At 37.0% G+C, this 14,111-nt stretch overlaps 1 long non-coding RNA gene across 1 annotated transcript in view; it reads left to right on the forward strand.

Annotated features, from left to right (window-relative positions):
- The first annotated feature begins 547 nt into the window (after positions 1-547).
- LOC103138079 (uncharacterized) overlaps positions 548-14,111 on the forward strand; it is a 79,126-nt gene continuing 65,562 nt past the window's right edge. The window contains exon 1 of the long non-coding RNA XR_476208.1: positions 548-963. This is a non-coding gene — a long non-coding RNA (uncharacterized LOC103138079). The remainder of the gene's footprint in view (positions 964-14,111) is intronic.

Genomic DNA, 14,111 nt, shown 5'->3' on the forward strand with positions numbered 1-14,111 from the left:
ACATTTGTATTCAGTCTTATTTACTCTAAAACCTCTTTAGAAAATCTAATGCTTCCAATTGCTTTCTGAAGTCATATAGTTATTTATTACTAATGTTTGACCTGATCGTAATGGAATGTGTTGTAATGATTAGTATAAATCCAGATGTTTTGTGAAGGCCTGGCCTGGTAGGTTTGTTAGAGAACATCAGAGCATTAATAAGATCAAGAATCTTAGCAGACAGGTTGTGGAAATGTTTATGAGAAGGTTAGGCTATTAAACAATTTGACAAACTTTGAAACATCTAGAGAGTAATGATAGCTGCAGGCTTATCAAGACAAAGATTTTCATTTAAACTGATACACCTGACAAGGAGAGCAAATATATTATACTAGGAATTTAATGGCTGTTTGTTAATATTTGTATTATATAATATGTAACTGTAATCTATGATTAGATGGAAACTGCTTTAATGATTGGAGAAGTGTCTGTGGTAGTTCCCGTATGCGTGGTTCAAGTTTATTTGAAAGCAGATTCTGGTATGTGAAGAAGAAGAAAGAGAAACCGGAAGTAAAGGAAAACGATGGCGAGAAGAGAAGAGGAGTAAGAGGTTGGCCTGAGGAAAGGAGTGAGCTGCCGATGTGTAAAGTGAAACTCATATTGACTCGCATGAACTTCGTTTGTGTTCGTGAGGTGAAAATGTGCGGACAGGATTCTTCCGTGAACCTAACGGAATTGTGGAAAGGTGTGAGTGACGAACTCGACTGAGAGGGAGCTAGTTTAGCTATCTGCTAGCTCAGCGGCTAACGCGGGACTTGGCTGGAGCATTGGCGGGTTGCCAATGCAAAGAGTGGAGACCTCGGTGCGGATTATCGGAACTCGAAGGAAGAAGTTCTGATGGAACCGTACTGGTTGCGGTGAGAACGTTTTTTCCCGGATGCTGTCAGGAGTTTGGGGTCATTTCTTTCAAGGGACGTTCATCGGGTAAGTGGAAAAACGCTCCCACTTCACTCGGGCCTTTAATGAACTGAACTGAATCTTTGTCAGATGCCGACTTGAATTTCCCCTTTGTTTTAGATTGGCTAAAAGTACTCTTTGATTTAAGATTTAAGTTGAAACACAACTGCCAAGTGGTATAAGTTTTAATTTTTGACTTATCAACAAGTAAACAGTCGTATACTTCGTTGAAGCTTTTGGTCATTTTGCTGAGTACGACACACATTGACCTTATCTCTAACCTAAGCTCTGTTCTGACTCCCAAAGGTATCTCTAATGGGGTTGTGCATGAATGAAGGGAAACTTACTTACTTAGTAAAGTAAGTATTGAAATTAGACTTCTGGGTTTCTTTCTACAGTTTGTGGTGGGAGGGCTCACTACTGAAGGTAGAGATGCCATTATATTTAAAGAACTAACTACCTCATTAATGTCAAGTGCATTAGATGAGTGCTACAGTTGTCTACATGTGCCAGGGGAGATCTGTGCTACAAAAAATATTTTAAGATGGTATCTTAATTGCGTGATTGAGCTTAATCCAGACTGCATGAAGCATCAAAGTAGGCAGGCAACAATGAAGTAACACTAACAGCATCCTGTGTTTTTTTTGTGTGACCTCCAACCATTTGGCCTGTGTGTATGTTAGCATTTAGCACCTTGTTTGGCCCATTATTCCAACAAATACCTATGTTGTGAGTACACACTGCTCCTTGTGGGGCCAAAAGCCCAGGGCACATAAAAATAAGTGCTGTTTTGTGGTTAGGTTTAGAAATAAGGTGTAAATTGGGTTTAGGTTAGCACTAGGTACAGTATGTACTATCTAGGGTTTAGTGCAAGAGTCAGTTAGGTTGTAGAAATAATTAAAAATGTATGGAAATCAATGCAAAGCCCCTGTGAAGATAGACAAACACCATGCGTTGAGCATATGTGTAGAAACAATTGTTTGTGTTGATGTATGTAAACCAAGTTTTCAACTGTAGGTGCACAGTTTTTAGAGTGGTGAGAAGGGTAGAAGGCCTTTGGTCACATTTAGTTTTAGTTCTCTTGACTAAATGATTTCCTAAGGTACATTTTTGTTTTCCTTAATTTGTGCAGTGTTGATATTGAATTTAATTTTTTTTCCACAATTGTTTTAATGCTTCAAAAGACCTATGATACAATTCTTACTCATTTCACATAAGGATGTTATGAGGGTCAAATAAATACTTTTGATGATAACATTATACCCAGATCAAGTAAGCTTACTTGCATAGCTCCTGTCAAGATGTCAAGCAACTCTGTAAAATGCAGCATCTCTGCTCAAGACCAAAATAAAAATAACTTCTAAGTCTCAGTGTGACAAGGAGCTATGCTTCCTTTACTCTCGAATGGAAAAATCCGGCTCATCCGAGGCACGACATCTTTAAGTTGAGTTATTCGCCTCAGCGACTGATAGATCACCTCTCCTGTCTGACTTGTGTGGTTTGGGGCGATTTCATTTTCCAGGCCCACTCAGAAGTTATCTAAATGGATTGTACAATACTCTGCTATGCCCTGAAACCACACAGAAAATAATTACTCTGTGTTCACATGTTTGACAGGAAAAATTAGTAACGATCACCCAGAGAGCAGGTGTTTTTCTTTTTCTCCTCTTTCTTTTTTTTTTAGTCCTCCTCGAGTGCCCGCAGCAGAAAAGGTTGTGTACAAGGCTAGTATTGATTTTAAAACCATTTGACAAAGGATAAATAAGACAGGAGAGAAGGGAGGCCTTAGCCATGAGCTTTTTGATCAATCAACATGTCACAGCTGAAACTCAATTCAATTCTTATTTATCAAAATCGCTTGCATGTTTAGTATGCTATGCAACTGTGCTTCCCTTCAATGTTTAGTGGTCCTTTGAGCCATACACATCACTGTGTCACCTGCAAAGATTTCATGACTGAATTTGTTTGCTGCAAAGACTTTGTCACACGAAGGCCTTAAATTCGTGAGAGCTGTATAAGATTAGGATTTTCCATTCACCCTAGCAGTGTTGCTGCATGATAATAAAGGACATACAAAGTGATCATAACCAAAATAATAGTCTTTATGTGTATGCTGTTGTGTAGGTTGAGTGTTCAGAGGTGTTTATGTTAACAGATGAGCAGCTATTACATTTGATTTCTCATGAAATGGCCAAAAACCCTGTAATTTTGGACAGCCTTCATGTACATTTATGAAGCAGAGGTGAAAGGTTTGGACCCAACCAGTCATTTTACCACAATGCAGTCTGATTAGCTCTGAACACTGAGGGCAGCATCATCTGATTGAGAAATCCATTTCCTGCTATGTATACATGAATTCTCTTTAAACCTTATTTTACTTTGTTATTATGGAAGATAAAAAAGAAACGAGGTCACATTTTTACTGCCATTAGGCAATCTAACCCGTCATCCAAGTGGGATCAGCCACTAACCCTTCATACACTTCACTGGAACGCATAGTAATCTCTTTAACAACAGTGCTAGAACATTTTGAGAAGTTGTAGGGTTTAGCAAAAAGGTTAGATAGTGAAATGGTAAAAACCCTTTTTTAAAAAGTATCACAAGGTTATGGCAGACAATCTCTGGCCTGTGGGTAATTTAAACCCCACAAAGAAAGTTGAGAGTCTTGAGGAAATTCACTCAGAGGTAAATGGGATAATGCACTTTCTTATTGCTGGGAAAATAATGGCTGAAGAGCATTGATCCACATCAGCAAACTGCTAAAACACCTGTTTTTACAGAAGTTGTCACACTTCTTGATGAACATTTAATGAATTGTATTTGAGTTGTAGGACCAGGCTGCTGCTTCTGCTCTTAAATTCTATAGAAACAGGACTTAAGTTTGTAACCTGCAGCTTCTCCTTTTTGACCTTGTTTTTATTTGATGAACTATGTGTTTTATGTACACTTATACCTAATTATGTTTAGAAAAAGCTAAAGACCATGCCATACGATAAAACCAACATGTGAGTTATTCCTGTGAAATGGTTAAAATTTAACACAGATTCAATAAAAGGTGGGTGTTTTGACAGTTTAGATTTGAATTAAACCTGAATTAATGTGATCGTTTTTCACACAAAATGTCCCTTTCAAATCGGGCAATCCCTTATTATGAATTATTAAAGCAATGAATTGGATAGTCTAATGTCATTAATACATGTCATTAGTTTGCTCCGAGTGCAGCAGATTTTCTTCTGCGTGACTCCTCCATCAAAGGGAAGAACGGAGACGTTGGTTGGGAGGGAATAACAGTATTTGTATTGAGCAGAGGCGCCATTGTGTCAATGTCAAATGGAGTGTTTGCAATGTCTCTCTTTGGCTCGCTGTAGCATGAGCTTTTTTTCATTTCAAATATTTTCAGTGATGCATTAGTGTCACGATGTGTCGGTTCCATTTCTCAGAGACAGGCACAAGCCTGACAACCTGGGCGGATGTGTAAATACAACAGAAAACACTTAACTATGAGATCATCTTTGCCGGGGTATTAATCTTGCTTTTTAAAGGCCTGTGTGTCCCGACTCTGTCCATGATCCTCCTTGCCTGCTGTTGCAATACTCTGAAACATGTTCTTCTGAAAAAAATACCCATTAGGGAGATGGATGCATTTTAGGGATGGTGAGAAAACAAAAGGAGCACATAACTGCTTCTTGGGGTAGGTTAGGTTGAGGATACCTTTTCAAAGGACTTCTTTGTGCAGAAAATGTCAAGCAGTGCTTAGTGGCTCCTCTTACTCTTGTAGATGCACACAATTCCTTAGCTGACGAATGACTGCAAGAAAACACAGAAATCTGTTTTACAGCAACTGGTGCAAAAAACAGAAATCTTAGCTATGCGTCTAATTGTTTTAAAAACATCAGCAGCAGACGTACAGCTATATCAATCAACACAAGGGAACTGTTAAGCATCCTACTGCATGATGTTGGTATTCCAGGTCATGTCCCTGACACAGAATGGATCTTGGTCCTATTTACTGAGAGCACATCACAAAACTCAAAATGGGCACGGGGCATGTATTGCAATACATTAAACTCTGATAACAAAAAAAAAAAAAAAAACAGCCATGAAATTGTTGGCTTCTCTTGCTTTAACCATTAGAGTATTCATAAGTCACTCAGCCCATTGTTGGCTCAAGTCACAGCATGTTGAATTAACAGCTAATGAACAATGTAATATAGATGTTGCTTTTAAAAAAACTGATCGCCTTTATAGTCTGTCAAATATACGAAGTCTGTTAATTCTTATCACACCTTTTTTTTAACCTACCAAACTATGTGTAGAAAGTTAAAAAAAAATCGCTAAATTGTATTCACACTTCAATGTTTTTTGGAGTTGCTTCAATCCAACACACCCTTTGCTCCATAGCCTGACTTGCATATAAAATTCACTTAATTTTAATTTTGTCTAATTAAATAAATTTTCTTTTATACCCGGCAACTGTAAACTTGCAAAAAGTATCTAATGTAATCAGGACACTTACTCAGGCCATAAGTCCTCTTCTAAGCTGACATAGCAAACTCATATTAAATTCAACCAGGTAAACTTCAATTAATTAGAACTAAATAAGTAATGCTCATGGACCTTATTCAGAGGTTTTATGCTTGAGACAAAAGAACCATCAATTATCAGGATCTGCAAAAGGAAAGGTGATTGCGGAGAAAAAGTGAGAATCGAAAGGAGTAGAAGAAGAAAGATGTCAAAGTAACAAACATTGTCAAATTATAAATCAAAACAGAAGTTGAACATTTACAACTATTTTTTTCCCACCAGAAAACTACAATATGATAGTGAAAGAAAATATAAGGTGGTCTCCATGGAGGCCGGTGAAGTCTGCCCTTATTACCAATGTCAGAGATTCGATTAAGCACAAGGAAAGCAAATGATCCCAATGAACCAATGATTAATCCAGCAAGTCTATTTACTAATGTACCAGAATGCATTAAAGGCATAAGTTAATGGGGACAGGACATCAATTCAAATACAAATGAACCACATTTGCATTGGAAGCTTATTGACTGGTGTAACAAAACGAATTACAAAAGGTAATCTACTTATAAACCTTAGAGATGGATGAAACATGTTTCCCAACATATCTACAATTTAACCTGAACCGATTCTTGCCTCCAGAAATGACAGCATCAATACAAACAGATTGACTGGTTTGTCGTCAAACTGAAACATCAGTTCAGATTAAAAGAGACTAGAATTAAATAACCTTATTACCTGGCAGGGCTAGAAGATAGCAGTTAATACTGACTGGACACGACAATTCCAGCTAGTTACTCTGTAATCTGATAAACATATGCAATCACCTTGATATCTGGATGTAAAACACATTTCTGATTTCAATAAAAGCCTTTTTGAACTCTACTGTAATATAGTGATGTGCTGCTATGCCTGGTAGTGATGGAAATTTTCCCAGACTTGTCTGCAAGGCAAAGGACAGTGTGAGGGATCATCTGGCATGCCAGAGGCGACACTTCTGTGGCACTTCTCACAAAACACCAACTGAGCACAGGCTTTTCCCAAGGGTTGAGTAAAAAAATAAAGAATTAAAACACTCCTCCAACTCTGTGGATCAAAGTCGCAGACTAAATCCTCGCTTTGTTCTTGTACATAGATGAACATGAAAGCCCACTTCTGTGGATTGCTTCCCTTTGGGCCTTTGGGCACAGAGTTGTGCCCAGAACACAGTCTTATCAATAATGCTGCACTCTTAACTATAGGCTTAAACGGGTGGAGAATATGCCACGATTTGACGGAAATCTATCCATCCCCCCTTCCCAGTGGTAATGACACTTTTACCAGCTTGTCTAATAGCATCTAGTAAGTGATTTTTGTAAGGGGTGGAGAGGAGGTTTAGAAAGAGAAAAGCAGCAGTTCTATTTGATGTTTCGATCTTGGATTGATCTCGGAGGAAAGACTCACATTCTGAAAGTAGGATTATTGGACTCTCTGGCTCTCCTCAGATGTCAAAGATCTTTGAACAGTCTTGTAAAGTGCACTACTTCCAGGCTGTTGCTGAACTGCTTATGAACTCATCAAACGAGCACCTGTCTACATTTTAATGAGGCGCCATGCACTTGACAAGGGTCCTCTTCCCACACATACCTGTCCCCTTGAGATGCTACCACTTTTCCTGGAAAACCACAGAACTTATGTGCTTCTAAGTTGCTTCCTCACATTTCCACTTTGACTGAAATAAATATCAACTAAATAAAGATCCTTCTAATGGTATTAGTTGGCATTTTCCAATGATATCAGTATATTTAGTATGGTTTTCTTTTCTCAATATTTGTACCTCTGACCAATTGTCCAACCTTGGATCCAGGGGAACCAGTGTGGGTTTGGCCTTGGCCATTGAACTGCAGACCAGATGTTGACCCTTCCAGAATTGCAGAGTGGTTTTGATGGTTTAGAATCATTTGAGATATTTTTGAGGAGTGATGCCACGAGAGTATGCTGTACTTTGTACCTTGTTTGCTTTTAGGAACCAAGGTACAGCCAAAACAATTGAGGGAGGGGGCGGCATTTTTGGATTTTCAGGAGTAGTTACTGAGTGGAGAAAATCTGGCTTGCGAAACTTCGTCTTATTTTTTTAACTTTTCTCAGGTTATGGGATGTGAGAAAGCTTCTCCAGGTCGGAGGCAACGGTTGGACTAGTTAATTCAGGTTTAGTGACAGTCTTTTCGTAAAGCAGAGAAGTTTAAGTACCCTGATGTCTTGCTAGAGAGCAACAGGATGGTGTGGGAAGTGGATTGATAATTTGGGGCATCTACAGTACTGTGACAGATGTTCTGGTGTGTCGCTTTAAATAAAAAGTTGAGCGAAAAAGTGTAGCACTCAATTTACTGGACAGTCTAGGTTTCAACCATCAGCTAAAATAAGCTCCCTCTGGTGGTGATGAGAAGTTTGGCTCTTTCAACACACAAATTGTAAATTTATCATCTGTAGTCTCATATTTTAGTTTAACTTGGAATGGTTTGTATGTTTGTTCATAAATTATTTTCCTTTCAGTGTTTTTATGAGAAACCTAATTTTATGCATTTGTTCTTTTACAGTCATCCTGACTTTTGTGTACAAAACAAACCTACCAAACATAACCATCGCAATCATTTATTATCTTACATAATATCTTTAACCTGCAGCCAGATGCTGCTTTGCTTGTGTCATATTTATGGGTTTTTGCGGCACCGCAGTTTATTGACTGGCTGACAGTCACATCTTTCCCCCTCCATGTTTTCACATATGATCCAATAGTATATAATCACATGTGATTGGCTTACTTTTTCTCCTGGACCTAAAGGTTGAAGTTGTTAGTGACAAAAGAGGACTTATAATCTCTTACAGCTAATGCAAGAAAAAAAGCAATATTTTGTCCAGTGGTTATGTGTCTGTTTTTTCAGGCTGCTATTATTAAGCAAGCATATATTTTATCTTTTACTAGGACAAAAAGAAGTGCTACAAAATTGCTTTGTTTCAATGTACTCTCTTTCGGTCATGGAAGTTGCAGGATTTAGTTCAGTACATTCTGAACATAGTTCAGCATAATTTTGTTGATGGAAAACAGTTGATACAATCCAAGAGTCGCACTGTTTCATATAGCATTTAGATTTTGCTGTCATTCTCTTGGATAGTGATAACTTCATGTATTAATTTGAGTGTATTTTGGGGTGTAGAATGATAACTATGGGTGACAGGAGGTTAAGGGACATGGCTGAACTGTCATTGATAATGTAAAGGCAGATGGGAGTCTCCAGGGAAACAAAAAGAATCCAAGCAGATGGCCAAATTGCTCCTCCTTTCTATGAAGTAGAGGACTCTGCCCTTTCATCCACATGGTATGATGGATCATTAAAGCGCTCTGTGCATAAACACCAGTGTGCATTTAAATATGGATGGCAAAACTGAAAAAAGCCAACAAGCAAAAGTGCCATATTTCTAAAGTGTTGTCAGGAGCATGGGGTGTGGCTACGAGTTATTAGACTCACCAAGGAAGCTTTCCAACAATGAATTTAATTAAAGACCATCCGCTGAACCATACACCTCCCTCATAGAAAAGGCTGACCATCTGTAATGAATGCGGCGTGTTTACAGATTCACCAGTTGACGGGACTGAGATTAGCAGCTTTTATCGTTTCCAAAAAGGGCCAGCGCAAATGTTGTGTGATTTTGTTTTAGCAACAAAAACCTAATTAGGAAGAATTTAGGGGAAAAAAAATAATCAGACATACAAACTGAAACACTCAACTGCACAGTAGTTTTAGGTTTGTCTTTCCAAAGACACACATTTAACACCTTTTACAGGGTGTTGTGGGAGTTGGACACAGACAGATTGGTTAATATTGCTGAGACCCTTTGATCCCACCCTGTTCCTGAGCTAACTCTATAAATGTCACCCCACACCACCTATTTCATATTTGCTAATGCTTTTATTTCATCTTCCAGTAATTGATCTTCTAATTTGAGAGGTGATGAAGACCAACTACTTGACAGAAAGTGTAGAGTGTATTCTCTCTGTTTCTCATAAAGATGCTTCAATACTAACCAGTTTATCTGTGTTGGATATTGTAGCTTTAAGCAACTTCTGAAAACCATTTGGACAAAATTGTACATCATTGGTCAAAAGTACATGAAACGAACAATCTGGGACAAATGATGCTTCTATATTTAGGAGTTGAGCAAAAGATACATGTAAAAACATGTCATGATCAAACTGAAATTACTATTAAAATTATTAAAAAATAGTTAATACAATTATTACAAAATATTAGAAGTATGTAAATAGTTACTATCTCTTTAATCTTAATTACTTGAGTTTATGGATGGATGTTCGTTCATCATTTTTATGTACTATGTTACATTAAAAGCAAATAGCTATTCTTTTAGCTTTCCCTGGCTTTATCAGCATGGCTCATTGATGTGAGAACTTTTTTCTTAAAGTGATGTTTAAGTAAATTAAGTTTGTTAGACAACTTTTACGAACAATACCGTCACAAAACCGGGTCCCTCTGAGTTTCTAAGTACAGAATCTTGTTACTAATATTACTATTTCAGGCAGATTGATTTTATTTAGTGGTATCACATTACAGGATGCTAAGCACTTTGTGGGGGTGTGTCACACACAATCGCAAGTGCATTGCAGTTTGAGATTGAAACTTAAAATGTGAAAAGGATGAATGAATGCAAGTACTTTTTATGTATAGTTCCAGTGTTACAGGTAAATGACTTTTCAAGAGTTTTGGAATATGAAGAAAGATGCATTTTTTTATTTTAGTTTCCCTTAAGTTATTTGGAAGCTATAGTTGCAAGGAGCCACATGAATGTCCATTTTCACACATTGACATAATGCAAAGCTTTGCTTACTGGCTAGCTAAACTCAGTTGCTATTTTACTGCTAAGCATACATTTTACAATTTCAGCATTTTTCAAAATGAAATAAGATTAGACTGAATAAAGCTGTAATTTGTATGTAATCAAGGTCATTCTACATCATGCTGTTATTTGGGAGGAAAAAAGATCCATTGAACTGGAAAGTAAACAAGTCATTAAATATGGAATGTACAACACTTCCCTGGGTCTACATTCCAGAGTAACACCAGCAAATATTAATATTTGCTTTTCATTTCAACCAGCAGTGGTACTCTGTTCAGGAGTAAAAAAAAGAAACAGAGCTAGAGTGTGGTGAATGTGACCTTCTTACGGGATATTATAAAGTGACTAAGGGTGGAATATTTTTCCTGAAATAGATGGTGACTGTAACTAAGAACTTATGTTCTGCGAAATATGATAAAAATAAATAAATCTGCATGAAAGACTTTGACTGTGGATGAATGCAAATATAATATGGCTGACGCACAAGCAAAAAGATATGGCAAAAAAATCATTCCTTTCACTGTAAGTGTCAGTTTGTTTTTCTAGAGTTTACTGAAAACTAGTCAAATTAAAACAATACTGAATTGTCTCCAGTCACAAACAAGTAATTCCTTAATTTCATACCTTGTTTTGAATTATAAATAAAAGTAAAATAAGTAAAAATAATCAATCATGATGATGGGACATGGATGTGATTTAACCTTATAGTTTGATACAGTTTACATTACTCAGAAAAACATGGGAACATTGATTTATTGCTTAATCAACATACTGTCACATATTTTATCAATTACTAATAAAACATTTTTAGAATATTAATCTTGAGGAACAATGTGAGCTTCATCACTGACAAAAATATGAATTCTATTTATTTAAAACAGGCAATAATCATCTCTCTTTTTAGTACTTTTACAGTTTTCATACAATACAATACAATACTTTTTTTTGATGCAAAATACTGCCGTTCACAGCAGATATTCTGTGACAGCAGTGCTTCAACAGCTCACTTTTTACAGTATTTCTCTGCTTTCTCCTCATATTTCTACCTTAAATTAAATGTAGTTCTGTGACTCCAGGCGACCAGAAGGAGTTATTCTAGTTATTTTGGTTTCAACTGCAGTTACATTCAATGAACAGAAACGGGGAACAGAACGAAAACAAATGGGGAGAAAGAGGAACACAAACTGAATTACATGACAGTTGACATTTCAATATTTTATCATTTATATCTATAACTCATGAAAAATATTTAAGTAAACACTTATAAATACTTTGAATACTTTGAAACTCACCATTATTTAAGAACATGGATATAAAATAGCTTGCAAGCAGGTACCAAATATAAATAGAAAAGCAGAAAATGTCTACATATGAATATTAAATGTAGGGTTAGCAGATTGAAGGCTGTTCAGTTATCATACAGTCACAGAAGAATAATAAAAAAACATAGGCCACTTATTCAAAATATTGGGCAATTATGTTTCAGTCATAACTCCTTCCATAACCTCATGAGCCATAAACGCCAATAGATGCATGCATTTCAAACACAGATTTGACATTTGACAAGACAGAGAGCCAAGTTTCAGATTTCAGGGTATGGCCTCTCATTCTACACTTCAAAAGAAAACCCTTTATTTTGCTGAAATGGTGTCAGTGTCTGTACTCAATTTTGGTAATAGCTAAAAGAAAGAAACAATCTGGAAGCAATTTGTGATAATACAGTTGAGATTTCTTTTTCCGCTAACAAACAGTTATTCTAACTATTGACCTTTCCAGTGCCTGAATGGCGTTGCCATGCGTTCCTGAATGGTTCTGCAGCTCTCAAACAGAACTTCCTAATTCAGTGTGTCACTGTTGTTTTAAGCCTCCTCTCTTGGGTGCAGCACTTCGACCATAACTTTGTACCATAACCGACTTTCTTGAAACACCATCTACACAGGAAACCATGCTTATGTTCTCATACAGTGTATAAAAAAAGCCCTGGCACGAGCTATAAGGTATGTAAAGCAACAAACACACAATAATTTTCTCACAGGATGTTGCGTCAGAAATGTGGTGCCAGAAAATGTCTAAACAGGGACAGAATTCACAGTTGTTCTTCACCAGCATGTGGTGCAGTTTGTCATCTCACCATACTATCTCCTTTCACACTGCTGCTCCCTTGTGGTGTGTTAAGATATGATAGGTTTCTCTGACAAAGTGTAAAGTCTCCGAGGATTAATTAGGGACAGGGAAAGAGATAGATTGTGTTAATTCCTGTGCTAAGAGCTAATAAACAGGAGATGAAGAAGCTATAAAAATAGAGATAACCAGAAAGGTTTGATTTATTTACAGAAAAAAAATCAGCTCCAACAAACTGAACAAATAAGTGGAGTCTTTTTTACAGTTATTTTACAGATCAAATATACTGAACTCGCGTAATATTTATGTCTTTTATTATTACTCACCCAAACTTGTCCCTCAGTGATCCTCCTTGTCCCACCACCCCTTCATCCCAGCTGCTGATTCACACCACAGAAATCAGGTAAATTCCACATTAACTCCAAGGAAACAGCCCATTAATATTTCACTTGTTTTCAAGCCTGTTTGTGCCATATATCAATGCCCAACCACCTCCTTCAGAGTCATACATTAGAACTATTTTTAAAATACTTCATTGTCAGCCTGTGGCAGACTCATTACTTATTAAGATAAGAGAAAAGATGTGCAGGAGCAGTTGGTGGCTCAGCTTGCTTTAAAAGCTCCCCTGCACTCCTTCCACCTCCTCTGCTTGCCTGCTGTTCCACCTCTGTCTCTTCTGCCTCTCAGCTTACTTTTGTCCTCATACTGTTAGTGAATCTTTAGGACATTTCTTCTTCCATGGTAGTGTATTAAAGGTAAAAAAAAATAATAAAAATTTGGCCTACTATGTGAGTCAGAGATGTAGTAATACATGACAAGCACACTGGAGGAGTCAAATAAGTTAGTATAAAAAAGATTGTGGTTTAAAGCATACATGTTTTATTAGGTGCAATCCCAATGTAAAAATCTATATTGTTGTTTAAAATACACAGACAAAAATACCAAACACTAAAATATATTCAGTCCAGTATGGGAAGATTACGTCCCTATTACTTTAAGTCATCACAAGTGCAGGATTATTGTGGGCAAAGGCACTTCACTTAATAATATTACTTTGGGTTATTAGCACTGTAGCCTTATAGCAGCAAGATCCTTCCTGTACTGGAATGATACTGCATTGACTTTGCATGTTTCCTTCCACAGTCCAAAACATAGCAGTTAATTAGTAGAAGAGCCCTTATGTTACGACTGTGTGTATGCCTCGAGATAGACTGACGGCATATCGAGGATCTAACCTGCCTCCTGTCCAGTGACTGCTTGAGATAGGCATCTGACCAAAATCAGATGGATGGAAAGAGAGATAATTTTGACAACTGCTCTTTGTTAAACAAATGACTGATTAACTGAAAAATGCAAATATTTGGCTAAAAATCACTTACTTTGCATTAGCTGTTGGCAGAGGTGCATTTATGCTCTTCTCCATCTAGTGAAGTCATTCTCCTTTTAGAAGAACGAGAATGAAATTGTTGATCCAACGCATTACACACTCAACACATTAACATATTTTTACATTGTTATTAATCCTGTGTTACAATATTGTTTGCGATACAGGAAACATCACAAACGATAAAGGCAACAGACAAATAATGTTTGTTGCCTTTATTTGCCAAATAAAGGCAACACATATGGTTTCTGTTAGAAAT

The sequence above is a fragment of the Poecilia formosa genome, unplaced genomic scaffold, assembly GCF_000485575.1.
Source record: "Poecilia formosa unplaced genomic scaffold, Poecilia_formosa-5.1.2 Scaffold46, whole genome shotgun sequence".
In the NCBI taxonomy this organism is placed as follows: domain Eukaryota; kingdom Metazoa; phylum Chordata; class Actinopteri; order Cyprinodontiformes; family Poeciliidae; genus Poecilia; species Poecilia formosa.